Source organism: Perissodus microlepis, chromosome 9 (genome assembly GCF_051167445.1).
Source record: "Perissodus microlepis isolate ML-2025 ecotype Zambia chromosome 9, ASM5116744v1, whole genome shotgun sequence".
Classification (NCBI taxonomy): Eukaryota; Metazoa; Chordata; class Actinopteri; order Cichliformes; family Cichlidae; genus Perissodus; species Perissodus microlepis.
The window spans coordinates 21,086,393-21,101,265 of record NC_140469.1 but is presented as its reverse complement, the minus strand read 5'-3'; the positions used below and the strand labels follow the sequence as shown (position 1 = coordinate 21,101,265).

At 40.1% G+C, this 14,873-nt stretch overlaps 1 protein-coding gene across 9 annotated transcripts in view; it reads right to left on the bottom strand.

Annotated features, from left to right (window-relative positions):
* Positions 1-13,634, bottom strand: part of slc4a2b (solute carrier family 4 member 2b) — a 45,831-nt gene extending 32,197 nt beyond the window's left edge. For 2 of the 9 annotated variants that reach the window (XM_084939591.1, XM_084939587.1), the window contains exons 1-2: positions 13,525-13,577; positions 353-432 (exon numbers count right to left, since the gene is read on the bottom strand). The gene's annotated coding sequence lies outside the window, so the exon portion shown is untranslated. Of the gene's footprint in view, positions 1-352; positions 633-5,245; positions 5,382-13,274; positions 13,486-13,524 lie in introns of those variants that run through there. The other 7 variants (XM_084939595.1, XM_084939592.1, XM_084939585.1 and 4 more) reach the window with 6 other exon arrangements.
* Positions 13,635-14,873: the final 1,239 nt, after the last annotated feature.

Below are 14,873 nucleotides of genomic sequence, written 5' to 3'. Positions count from 1 at the left end.
CCCCTTACCTTCCCTCCTTCCTCAAACTGTGTAATCTGTGGAGCATATTTTGATTTGTTTACAGCTGGCTACAGATCACTGTGGTTGAACCCTGAGTCAGCTCAAATCTCACCTCAAATGTTTCATTATCAGGAAGGATTAGACTTGACAAATAACGGATCAGGTTACTCTTTTAAGCACTAGCCCATATGAATAATGAATTAATAAACCAAATAAAAATGAATGGCAAAATCAATAATCTGTAAAAAAACAAAACAAAACATACAAATGTGACAAATGCAAATAGTTGAAAACCTAGCAACTGTTAAAGAAGCAGAAAAAAAAAAAAAAGAGATTATTGATTGTACCATACCTTTGTGTGCTTTACTGCAGAGAAGCCACCGCAGACATTGTAGTGAAATTCTGAACTCTGCTGTGAATACAGACCCGGGGCTGATCAGAGTGCAGGGAGAAAACAAACAGAGGGAGAGGAGACAGATAGGGAGACAAAAAAGAAGAAGGAGAGAGAGCGTGTTAGAGATGTGGAGTGTCTCGTCGAGCTGAATGCCCTTTCAGACCAACATGCACAGACTGATAACGGCAGCCTTCCTCCTCGGGATTACGTTTCCTCCTCCAGCCTGCTGACATGTAGCCATGTGACTCTAGGACCCATTCAGCACTGAGTCAGAGGCTGCTGCTTAGACATACACACACACACACACACACACACACACGCACACACCCTTGTGCAGAAAGTGGAAATGCAGCGATCGATATCTCTCTTTAACAAACCGAACGAGGGGAGTTGGATGTTTTGACAATTTTTTGCCTTTGTGACATAGACTTGCATTTGCTTACCACTAACTGTGACCAGTTCAGCTAAAACTAAACAGTGATTTTCTGCAATTTAGCTATGCTTTTTTTAATTTTAGAGACCTTAAAATTTCAAATAACCCATAATTGACACGCACCAAAAAAAGAAAACAATGATTAGACGCAAGTTAGGAAGGGTAAACATACTTTTGAGCAGCTGAAGTGTTATTTAAGAGTTATTGTAGATATATCCTCAGGCTCCAGCCGCCAGGTTATGTTTTTGTGCTTTTTCACAGACAGTGCAGAAGTGCCTTAAATATGCTAACCCTTTAGGATTCACCGCAGCAGATCATCTGTCTCCATCTAGCCCCATCCTCAGCATCTTCCCGTCACACAAACCCTCTGCATGAACCCCATCCACTACATCAATGAATCTTCTGCCGTCTTTCTTTTCTTTCACGCTGAAAGCTCCATATTCAACATCCACTATCCCTTTCTCTGCACACACCCGACCTCGCCAAAAAGATTTTTGGTTGTGTCTCTGGGAAAACACTTGCTCTGTGATGTCAGTGAACACTTTCCTCTTGGGTTTATGGACTCAGTTGCTCGGAGGATTATCCAGAACATGCTCATGTCCCTGCTGTCATTGTCATAGATCTTCTTGTCATTTTCATGATGGCAATGCTGAAAATGCTCAACTCAAGCCTAACGGGACTTCACTAACCAGTGGGTGACGTAATAGTGGCTAATTTCGTCTTTTATACTGTGCATGATCCTAACATGTTAAACTGAAAGGTTAAATTAATAAAACAACAAAATTAGCCAATATATTTCTGGCATGTTTGCATACTGATATTAACATGAAGCTTGGGGGGGGGGGGGGACAGTTTGGGGGATGCTAGCATGTTTACAATGGGCAACACAAAGTACAGCTAAGGCTTATGGGTAATTAGTGACCAGCAATGAGCCAATAAGCACCATGGAAGTTACTAATGATGTTTTCTCACTTGTTGTCCAGCTGCGTGCTGAGACACCATTGCTATCCTATATTCATTATCTGCCTGGACCCACATCCTTTATCTCACTGAAATTATGGCAATAATACGGCTAACTACCACTAATGTTTTGTGCATAAACAAACCAAGGTGGGAAAAATAAATGTAGGTGTACACTCTGCGTACATACTGTTTGTTTTTCCAGTCAGTTTAATATCCGATTAATGTTTTAAATGAAACATGAGGGGAATCACCAAAGCAATTACAGGTAATCGTAAAGGAAATCCAAATGTAGTCCACCCAAAAATTGTTGCTGAGACCTTTACTTCAAAACCACAAATGTCAAATTCGTGAAAGTTGGAGAGGAAACATGAGGGGATTTCTAAAGTCAGTAGACGTCAACTGCTGGGGACAACGACTGCATGTCTAATCTAGCATCTGAGGGGCCATTCATAAGGGTAGGTTTCACCTGAGCTCAGCTCCAAGTTTCACAACAAACGGCCTCCTTTAAAATAAAGAAAAACTTCTCATTGTAATTAGATGATAAAAGAAAAGAATTGAATGCACTTTATGACAAACTGTGCAAACTCCCCAGATGCACTGTAGGTGCTGTCAGCATGGCTAAAAAATGTAAATATTAAACATAAATAAAAACATAAATTAATAAATAAAGTGTTTCGTAATTGGTCGACCCAGTAAACGGTCAAACCACACAAGAATATTTTGTGGTTCTCCAGTTTTTCTAGCATCAAAGTCACATGAGGTTTGCACACAGTGCTTCCCATGTATTCGTTCTCAAAATATCCATGACAAATCTCTTTCTCAACCTAAAAAAGAAACAAAGTCATGTGACATACAAACTTAACAGGTGACCAAAGATGGCAAAGAACATGACAGGGGATTTGTGAGGGACATGAACTGGACAGATTATTTTCTTGTTATCGTTTATCATCTTCTCATTTGGGCTATGAAACTTCTGCTTTTATTTCTAGCTCCCTCTGCAGGTTATTTACTACAGGTGTTTCTACTTCACCACCCACACCTGGTTTTCAGACCCTGATGAAAACACATTGGTCTCTTTCTTTATTTTGTTTGAAAAATATATTTAAAACGTTATTTTACGCGAAGACAGAGTGCTTTAGTTGTTCCCTATGGTTATATCTGCATAACAATAATTAGTACAGAACTGTGAGAATGTGTTAAGCCACCCCTCATTTCTTTAGATTTTACTAGGCAAATGAGAAAAAGGTGCAATGATTGGATGCAGTTTTGTTCAGTTCCTTTTCAGTCCAGTTCATGTATAACTGGCTAACCAACTACTTCAACCTCCCCACTTCCCTTCCTTAAGAATGGCTTTTTGACAGGCACCCTTCCACTGTGAACATTTCTAATGACGCGTCCAACTGAAGGGCCAGAAGCATCTCTCAGGTCCTGTGTCGTCTCTTCACTTTCCTGATGGAAAAACACTGTTTTATGTCTCTAAAACTGTTATCTTTGGCATTTTTCATAGAATCACCTAAAGAAGAGGGGAACAACTGTGACAGTGCCTGAAGATACAATTTAGATAGATACAATTCAAAACAATTGTATCTAAATTGACTTTTGTGTGTAGACACAACACTGATTCATCCCTTGAGTCAGGTGCCTTTTATATGCTTGAATGAGTCATAGGTCTGTGTTAAGTAGCTTTAGAAAAAGATAAATAAATACTCAAATAAATAAATAAAATCCTTCCTATACAAATAGTCAGCTACAAAGACTGAACTGAAAATGAGTAAATGAGCAAGGAAAATTTTTTTTTTTTTTTTTTTTTAAGCCTTCAGAATCTACTGCTCAAGTCAGCTTAATGATTACAGGAAAGTCTGCCTCCTTGGAAGCAAAACAGAAAGAAATGAGATGTTGAAATGTTGTTCTTTAAACGTCGACCTGCTTCACTAAAGAGCACCTGTCAGATCAGCCACGCAGCTCTTCCTTTCTTCTTTAATTATTAAAGGGTAATAGCTTTCATCTAAACATGTAAACAGTGGGTGCTGAAATTAATAAACAAGTATTATTTTATTTTATTTTTTCCCCTGGCCTGCCGCAGCTTTGCAGCATAGTTGGCAATGGAAAAAAAAAATCCTCTCATGTTATGGAAGAATCAACACCATTACACAATTAATCCCACCTAAAGTCACAAAAGCCGCCACATTAATTGTGTTTTGCAGCGAGCAAAGAACAACCCTGTGATCTAAACAAGTTGCTTATCCAGTCGCCAAATAATCAAGCACTGCATTCCACAAAAGCTTATATCAGCCTAAGGGCTAAAGAAAAACCAAACGCCAGCAGAAGTCGGAGGGTGTGTGTGTGTGAGAGGTATAGTTGTTTGTCTCCGGGGATGTAAGCTCACTGCGGAGTCACATGCATATCTTGCGGGGGAAAGAAAGCTAAAATTAAAGCCACTTCAAAGTCTGGGGCTTTCCTCAATAATAGCATTATCCACTGTGGTCAGCTCTAAAAAGGTGCGACTTCATACATGCACGGACAACAGGTAGTCATTTCTTAACCGCAACCACCAAATGAGAAGCTTACATCACATCACCAACCTGCACAGAATATATGTCAAGTTAATGTTAGGTTAATATACCGAGCCAGATTTGGCCCAAAAGCTGGACTAAATAAAGAAATCTGTACTTTGGTCGAAACACGAAAGCAAACACAAAAATGACATTTGACGAGAATTCTTGCACGACAACAAGCTGCCTTAACGCAGTGTTGGTGTTAACGCATTTCGGAAAACTCCCCTCAGCTTCCTGTAATTCTTTTCTCCACTCAAGTTTAACACAAGGCAATATTCTTAGTCATAAAAACACACAAACACACTGAAGTGATGCAGCTGAGGCTGGACTTGCAAAGATTATGCATTAACACAGAGGTTCACTACAGCAGTCAGACCCCCTGCGCTGCCTTCTAATGCAGACTGACCTCGATGAAGCTGTATACCTCTGACAGCTGCCCTGCCTGTGGATCTCTATGGGGATTTGGCACTGGTGTGTTGATAGCATTCACTCAGTTGCCTCTGAGTGTTTTAGCCTAAAATAGCTCAGCAGTTTAGAAGTGACCCCGCCAACTCCTGAGTTTTGTAACATGCAGACATCTCTTCACAGCCCAGTGGCCACACCAGCTTCACTCAGGGTTTGGCACGGTCTAGAGACTTCAGCATGACTATGCTTGTTATGCGCACAAAGTCACTGGAAGAGCTCCAGTCTAACACAGCGAACAGCTGCTCTCAGTCAATCTATACACATCTTATATCAAACTCCCATCAGAGGGTTCAGGCAGAAAATGGCTGTGCTTACAGCTGAAACGGCACCTGTCTTTGGAGTGACGAGAGATTTCAGAGACTGCTGAGTCCCAGCCAGTCTATCGTCCTCACCTCCAGAAAAGAGAGCGCAATCATCTCTCGAGCATTCACATACCTCAGAAAGGCTTAGGGTATACGAGACACAGTGGCAGGCTAAAACAGACGCAAGTCTTCGCTCTACTTGAAGAATATCAGTGTCCACAAAACCGAAACAACCCAAGACTCAGCAAGTTAGAAAAGGCTGCAAAGACTTAATGTTTCTGCTATAAATAGGAGGCATGGAAACTGAACAATGCATTCAATCAACATGAAATAGGTCTCTTTTTTTTTTAAATCCTTGTTTGACCTTTATTCCCTGTTTATAGAGATAAAAGAGATTTATTAACAAAAGCTTCCACTCTTTGTCCTCCTCCTTAAAAAAAAAAAAAAAACCCAGAGTCAACAGGAAGTAGCAAGCCTCTAATAAACATACAAAGTAAAATACGTGTCTATGTTTTCATCTTATATCTAGATATTAGTTTGTAAGGAGTCAGTGGTTAGCCAAAACAACCAGTCACAAGCTTGAAAAGCACAACGAGCTTAAAAAGTAAAAACAATAAAAATGTTAAAAAAAGCCATAAAGAGCCAAAGGGTAGTGTTCATATTATCCACCCATTTCATCCTCTGTTATTAAAAAGATATTGATTTTTGCAGCTCTAACGGCCTCCAACAGCAATTGTGGTATTGGTCTCAAAGTACCCATATCAGATTGTAATAACACCACTGAGCTAGCACTGTGAAGGTTCTCTCGTATTCTACTTCAGTGAATACTGAGATAAAGCACCTTGTCTGCAGCAATGTAATTACAATGCTGGATTACACATAGTAATATAAAGGGGGGGGGGGAAAGCACACAGTGTAATAATGGAGAAAAAACGAGTTGGAGCCACCCGAGACCGGTCCTATCCAGCTCCAGTAGTCTTAGGGTGTGGTTCTCCTTCTCAAAATTGCATCAAGGGCTGCTCAGGTTGCAGAAAAACAGCAATTGTGAAGCTGTGACCCGGTGCACTTAGAATAACCACTTATTCTCCTGAGACTTAGAAAGGCGCGGGAATAAAATATCCCCTGGACTCCCAGACCCAAAACAAAGCCCTAAAAAAAAAAAAAAAAAAAGAAGATCTCACACTCTGCCAAATACAAGTCAGCCATTTATTCATTTCTTGGGAAACAACGTAATGTGATTACGTTTGTTTGGCTGGCAACACAACTTGGGAAACCTTTGCCAGACTGAGAAAATGAATGAAATTTGAACTTCTGTTTGCTTGGGAAAGGATGATGAAGGCAAAGATTGATCCAAGAGGAACAGAAAGGATGCCAAACCAGATCATATTTAGTCTGGTTTAGATGCTCCCAACAAACTACAATCTGCAGACAACTTAATGAGCTTTAATGTAACAGGACAGCAGGCCTAACAATGCACATTCCAACGTCTACAGCCAAATCACATAATGATAATTAAATGCAAATTAGCAGGATAGAGCCGAGCAAGCGAACGCCATGGTTCCAGATAATAAACAAGACAAAAATAACAGTGTTTAGGTTCAGATACATTTTTCAGGATTAATATGTTTATGGAAAAAGCAGCATGCTTGTTTATCTGCAAGGGGAAGGTAAAACAAACATGAAGAGCTACAAACCCCTGATAAATTATTACCAAAAAACATAATGCAGAAAAATGGGTTTGGGATAATGCAGAGAGGATATAATACTCAGTTTGTCCAGCTTCTCTTTTTATTGCTTATTGCACTCTCAGCACAACATGTAGCAGAATGTGGTTTTGGATTGGATAACTGGACAATTCAGCTAAGTCCATCAATGAGCTTGTTTCTTTTTGAGGCAAAGATGTGAGATTTTTGTCATTTTATCTACCTTGTTTAGGCGTCTGCCTCCATTAAGAAATCAACTCTACAAAATATTTACATGTGAGGTGCAGTGGCTGAAAAGCTCCACTACCCTACTTGGCTTATTAGATTGGGACTGTGCAATTATCATTTGGGGCGACCGGGTTCGATCCCCGGGCTCTCTGTCCTGGTCGTTGTGTCCTTGGGCAAGACACTTTACCCTACCGCCTACTGGTGTTGGCCAGAGGGGCTGATGGCGCGATATGGCAGCCTCGCTTCTGTCAGTCTGCCCCAGGGCAGCTGTGGCTACAACCGTAGCTTGCCTCCACCAGTGTGTGAATGCAAGAGTGAATGAATAGTGGCATTGTAAAAGCGCTTTGGGTGCCTTGAAAAGCGCTATATAAATCCAATCCATTATTATTATTATTATTATTTTAATTACAAATTGGACTCACAGTGGTTATTACGCAGGCCTAGAGATTGGTTGGCAACCACCTGGCAATCTCTAGCCACCAGGGGAAAAAACATGTATTCCCCCACCGGTTGGCAAATGGTTGGCTGGAAGTTGCTGATAGTTGCTAGGTAAAATTAGCTGCAAACTACAGGCAACTGCTGCAACCTGCTACAGACTAACGCAATCACAGGCAAGTTTTTGGTGCGCCATCTTTGTGACCGATTTAACCTAGCAACAGCCAACCAACCACTTGCCAACTGGGTGGGAATACTGGGGGGGGGGGGGGGTCCCTTTTTTACTAATGACTTGAGGTTGTGCAAGGGATCGCCAACCGGTCTCTAGGCCCATGTGACTGATGCCCAACACAAGAAAATCAAGATAAAATAATTACAGTGCCACATCCTTTTCTTTTATCGTTGCTGCAGTCTGAAAATCCATATTCACATTGGCATCCAGTTGTGGCTGTTCAGTTCACTGAGCTATTTATTTATTCAGGTTTTTCGGTTGAACTGCCCTCCATACGGTGGAAAGCCATTTAACTGAGAAGATAACTTGTTTATGTATAATAAATACGCAGTTTCTCCAGAATCTGTAAATAATTGCGTTAAATGATCTCAAGCTTGTTACTGACCAAATTAGTTATGATCATGACTTTATAGAAAATTTATTATAAACATTTGGTATACTCTCCTGAATCATCAGGTGTAGCACTGATGGTGGTGGGTTAGAGAACTTCAACACATAACCTGACAACTCTAGTTAACCTCCTAAGACCCAAACTCTTTATGGTATGCATTTTTTATTCCTCTTTGCCATTTGGGCTTTATAGTGTTCTATCGAACACTATAAAGTCACAATTGAGTAATGATGTGCAAAACTCTTCATTTACAAAAACAAAATAAGAAACAACAATTGTGCGCCTTTGAGCAATATGGCTCATTTGAAAGCAATTTGCAAGAGCAAAATTTAGTATTGTCGTCTAGACAACATAAAAAGTGATGTCCCCATATTTGGACGCCAGGTCCTAGGAGATTAAAACAGTGTGTTCATATTAACTAATTTGCAAAAGTGTGAAGCTAGACATTAAAGATCATCCTTCTGATTCACTAATATCTACATTTTTCACTTCTTACAAATCAGCATCAGAGCAGATATCCAGTGTCTGCCATGCTCTGATAAAAACGTTCAGCTCACCCCCCCCACTTTTCCTTCCTCCACTTCTGCATGACCAAGCAATTCACAAAAGGAATGTGGAGACGCTCTGCTCAAATATTTATCCTTCAGCATTTTTTCCCCCCTTTCCTCTAAAGCACAACACGCTGCTGTTGTCAAACCAGCTCGCAATAAGTCTGTTCGACATATTTCACAGAAGCAAAGGAAAACAAATAAAAGCTGAGACTGATCACACTGATAAGTGTTCAAGCATTGCAGAGCTTTATGGGACAAAAGGACATCGAAGGACTCTGGAATTTTATTTTTTTTCTTTCTCAAAGATCAAATAAGTTCAGATTCACCAAGACAAACATTTCACATTCCTCCATCTAGCCCTCAGGTTTTGAACAGTTATAAGGGGAAAAAAAGCATCACTGTGGTTTATATCACTTAAACTTAATTATTGGAAAGGATAATCGGTTTAGCCAGTGTATTGGCCTTGCATCAAAATAAAAATATCTCCTCAAATAACCTGCAGTGCACAGAGATTATACTGGTGAGTCAGCAGAAGAGACATCCTTCCTCCATCCTGCCAGAGGACATCTGTCCTTACATCCATTAGACAAAATAAACGGTCCTGGTTTCCAAGATGGGGATTTCAAATGGTGCAAATAATCATGAGTTATTAATTCAGTTGAAATTACACCTATCCATTTATGAATCCAATTAGATGATAGACTAAGATGGGGTTTATTTCTTTTTTTTTTTCTTGCATAAATTATCTTATTTTCTGCAACATAATCTGTGGAAACCAGAAACAAAACAAGCCAAAATGGATTTTTCCTCATTAGTTTCTGTTGCAACGCTTTACTGACAGAGAATTTAAAAGGGATGTTGCCCATTTCCGCCTCCTTATTTTTATTCTTAGACTTTGCTAGAGTAGCTTTGCATTAGTCACAAGCCACAATAATCCACTGTTCATCCACTCTATGAAACAAGCTATTTTAGCTTTCTTCTGATTGGCTGCCCCTCACAAAATTGAGGTTTAAACAGCAGATGGATGTGGCTTCTTTGCTTGGAGCCAGAGTCTTGTACTTGAGATGGCCATATAAGGAATATCCACTCTCTGTGACATCACAAAGAGCCAAAAGTAGACAAAAGTGTTTTAAACTAGACATAAAGCACAAAGTTTTTAATATTTAATACATGCATGCACTATTGTAACACTCTGCATGTATGACAGAAAATAAGGAAGAGCATAGTAATAGGTACAGGTCCACTTTAAAAGCAAGTTAAGTTTGTATTTAACCTCAGATATGAGCATCACTGTTTCCTTTGTTTTTTCCACAAAAAAAAAAAAAAAAAAAAAAAACTTTACTTGTAACCGAGCCCTCCTGTGTCTTTGTTTCCCCAGATAAAATCAGATTCAGACCTCTGTTGCATCACGTGCTCTGCCGCAGCAGGAAACTCACAAGTGGCACTAACAACATAAATGATGGCTTCGTTCCAGTAATTAGTTTAAGGCAACATATCCTCACGTCTAATGACAAAGCGCCAGTCAACATTTCTCCTCTGGTCATGTGCAACCACCGCATGAGAGCCATTTACAGAAACGGTAGATGTTTCTTACAGGCTACAGCATCAAATGATACGCGTTAATGCTTTTCTATGCAGTTTCCTCAAACCTCAGAATTATCTCACGGTATGGGAATACAAATGAAAGAATGACCAGATCGTGTCTTATTTGGCAGAAATATGCCATTTTTCTGTCATTTCTCATAATCTGATAAGCCTAGATGTCTGTTATTCTTAAGTAAATTAAATCCCAGTTAACAAAACTGATTACAGAAATTATTTTATTACCTGCTGATTTCCTTTTGGCTCTAGCCAGAACTTGACTGCAGGGGCGGGGTATCTGTTGCCTCAAATCAATGTAAAACTTTTAGAACAGTTTGTCTTTTTTAAAACAACAAAGATATACATTTTCTTGAACAGACTTGCTTAACAAGCTAAATTAAACAAAACTGTTCATTTTAACATTGGCACAGGCCAAATTTCAAAAGTGGGACATGGCCATTTGCCGCCATGTTATGTAATAACTTCAGGAAATCATTCAGTAATTTCTTGCTGTGGTGTCTAAAGAGAACACCCAAGAAACTGCTGATCGGCTGAGATTTTCCCCACACACCCATCTTTAGAGTTTACAGAGACTTGTCAGAAGAGGAACTATCCAGTAAGTGGAAGTTCTCTGAGCAAAAATGCTTAGTAGAGCTTCTGAAATCAACAAACTCAAACACTCGTTACAACCAAGGGATGCAGAAGAGCATATCTGAATGCACAACATGCCAAACCTTGGCAGCACCCACTCAATGCCTCTCCTGTCAGCTAAGAACAGGAAACTGAGGCTACAGTTCACAGTTCACACAGACTCACTAAGGCTGGATAACTCTTATCATACTGTACTTTGTTATTCTCTCTGCACAGGATGTGCAGATTTAAGTGCAACTATTGCAGTGTGTACTTGTACTTTAGATGGAGGAACTGTACAGAGAGATAGCCAGAGGCAGGAATGATTTCCGGTGTCGTTCAATGCTGCATTTTGGTAATCTCTCTCACTGGACGTGCTCCTATGACTGGCCAGGAGGTATCGTCTAGCATTTGCCCATCTCTTGGCTAACATCTGCCTCTCTAACACCACTTTTAGAGACTCCAGCTCCATCCCCACACATTACTGGCCTTCGGGATCAGTTTATTGAGTCTGTTGGCCTCTGTGACCTTCAACCTGCGGCCCTAGGATGCAGGGGCATGGAGGATGGCACTGGCCACAACAGACTCGTACTGTAGAAAAGCAAAGTTTAACTGATCTTGCATATTGCCTTGATCTCATTCAGATGGTGGAATCCGAATTTATTTCAAGCATCCATCCTGGCTAGTATCAAGGTTTCGGGCTTCTAGTGTAATGGTGTGGGGGGGATACTTTTATTGGCCACCTTTGTGTCACTTAGCACTAACTGAGCCTGTTTAGACACCACAGCCTTCTTGAGTATTGTTGCCGACCACAGATTATTCATCTTCTGATGTCTGCTTCCAGCATGACAACACACAAGGTCACAAAGCTCAAATCATCCCAACTGGTTTCCTGAACATGACAATAAGTTCACTGTACTCAAATGGGCTCCACGGTGACCAAATCTCAGTCAAACAGAGCACCTTCGGAATGTGGTGGAACAGGATATTCATATTGTCATGTCTGCAGCACTTGTGTAATGCTATCAAGTCAACATGGACCAAAATCTCTGAGGAAAGTTTCCAGTACCTCGTTGAATCTATGCCATGAAGCATTAAGGTGATTCTGAAGGGGCACACCCAGTATTAGCAAGGTGTACCTAATAAAATGTCTACAGAGTGTGTATTGAGAATGTGTCTTATCCTATGTGCGTTCACGGTCATGTTCCCAAAGCTCCACGCCACGTGGGGGCAAAAAGAAAAAAAAAAAAAAAAGCAATAAAATTTAATATTAAACTTTTTTCCCTCCTAAACATTAAGTCTTGATGTTTCTTTTGAACCTTTATCTATAAATTTATATGCATACGTAACAGAATGATAAAGCTGATTGACCGTGCTTTCGTCATCAGGAATCTCAGCTTTGGAGTGACCTTCCTGAGAAGATAAAGCAAAATCTACAACTTGCTCCAAACCACTTCTAAAAACAATGTTTGGTTTTTTTAAACCTGCTGTTATCTCCTCTCCTCTCTCCATCTTTTTTTAAATCTATCTCCCTCTTACTGTCCTTAAATCATCTATTATCTTTTTTTTAACTGACTATGTGTTTTTCTTTTTACTCTAACTGACAATTTGTCTTTATTACAGGAGGTTCTCCTCCACCCTAACTAAAAACCATTATTCTAAGAGGCAGAACAGAGACACTTAGTGTTCAGTGTTACAAAAGAATGAATAAGCTGGCAGATGGGCAGACAGAGAGACCCCTGGAGATCAGAGGAGAGCAAAACAACATGTGTGCATATATTAAACATCATTTTAAAAAAAAAAGAAAAAGAAAAAAAGCTCTGGCTTCTTCAGTGCTATTTTAAATTCACACAGCAGTCATTTTACAGCTGTAATCATGTTTTTTTAAAAAAGAAAAGAAAAAGAAAGAAAGAAAGAAAGAAAGCGTAGCCTGTGCACCGTTGTAGTCTGTAACTTTATAACTTTTGGGTGTATGATTAACACAACAAATAACCAAAATAGGATGAAACAGCTTGTTACAGCTCCTAACCAGTGCTGGCATGCCTCGTTTAATAACTGATTAATGTATTAACAGGAAGATAACCAGACTGACGACATGTGGATTAACTATTCCCCCTTATGACCTGAGAGACAATAATGCTCCTGTTGATCCAGTGAATGAATGAATGAATGAGTAAGACCGACCACACGTCCACTCCCTTCACTGCTGTGTTTAAAGCCGTCTGTCCTTCCTGATGACACAACGTGAAACAACATCCTAGCTCTTAAAAAAAAATTACCAGCGTGGCTTTGGTCAGGAGGTGAAAAGCACTAGTCTGTGGGATGAGGAACTCCCACGACATCAACAAAAACTCTCAGTCCGACCACATTTCTACCACTTTCCCCCCTTTCTCTTTGTTTTTTCACATTACCTGGTTAACAAGCTGGGAAACAAAGCTAAGTCATCCACCGGCGGAGGTAACGGACACTTGCATGCATGTGTGGCAGTTGACTGGCTGTCAGCTCCGCTTCTTCACTACACAGCAGAACAAGACGTCGGTCGAAACCCGTTAACGGACTTCAAAATTACGCCGCTCTGAGCGAAAAAAAAAGATGCTTTTTCATAAAGCTAAAGTCGTGTGAAGCGCTCACTCACACACAGATTACAGCTTAATTACTTACCGGTGCCTGGTACTCGACCCCAAACTCTACGTGTGCTCAAGCCGGTGTTAACACTCCCGAAATAAAAGCATTTCAACTTCCGGCTAGACTTTCAACTTAAAACAATTTCGCACCAAATTCGTGCATTTGTCACGGTCACGTTAGATGGATGACATCTTGAAGCCTAAAGCAAAAAAGATTCATCAAAAACGTGACACTGCAGTGAGACAAAGGTCTTGATTCTTTCTATACTGCATCGTGCACCTTTATTTTGAAGTTACACCAATCTAATTCCGGTTTAATCTAGGTAACTTTTGGCAGCTGTCGCCGTTTTCTTCAAACAGAAGTTGCTGCGCCTGCGTGAATGATAAATCACATTTCAGAAGGCCTGTGACGGCGTCGTTCCGTTATGATGCTTATGACGTTAATATAAATAAATGTATGTAGGAAAATAAACATTAAAAAACAATAAAAGGTTTTCTGTTTCTTATATTTCTATTTCACATTTTACGCAGATCAAAGCGCGATATGACATTAAGTTAAAATAATAACGACAATTTATTTATCTTGACTTAGGAAATTTCCAGAAAACGCTTAGTTTAACCACCAGGAAGGACAGGCAACCTTTATTAGGATCACTAAAAATCATTTAAGGCTCATAATTTCATAGTTACATTCTGTAACAATGTGAATTTATAGTCATTTTGCCCTTAGTTTTCAATGACTTCACGTTTGTTAGATAATTCCCTTTTCTGTTCCCATTCTGTTCCTTTAGTCTCCGTACTTGTCTTTTTGTCCTTTCTTGTCTCCCCGTTAAGTTGACTCTCTCTTCCTGTTTTATAATAGTAAGTGTTGTTCTCTTCTGTGTCTTGTGTGGAGTTTCTCTTCCTGTCTCATTATGTTAGCTGTCTGCAGCAGCTGTGTTCCCACCTGTTACCTTTCCCCTCGTTATCTTCTGTGTGTGTGTGTGTGTGTGTGTGTGTGTTGAGTACTGAGTCACCCCTTATCCTTTGCTGTGTTGTCCCACATTGCTTTGTGCTACCTTGCTGCAAGCTTTGAGTTTGAGTATTTGAATTCCTGGCTCAATTTCAGTAGATCTTTCAGTAGATCTTTCCTGGACGTTGTTTATTTCTTGGAGTTACAGCATTAAAAGCTGATTTTGACCCTTTTTCCTGAGTCCTGCATTTGGGTTCAGCTTTGACTGGTTACACAGCTGAGTTATGACACTTTAGTAATGCTGTTGTCGAGGCTCTGGGGAGAGCAGTCCATGACTGGTAGCTTTCTGCTGTGTGGTTTGTTTGTTTGTTTTTTTTAATATACGGGTGTACTTGTATTGCATGGCCACCATGTTTGGGCTCATTCTCATGCTG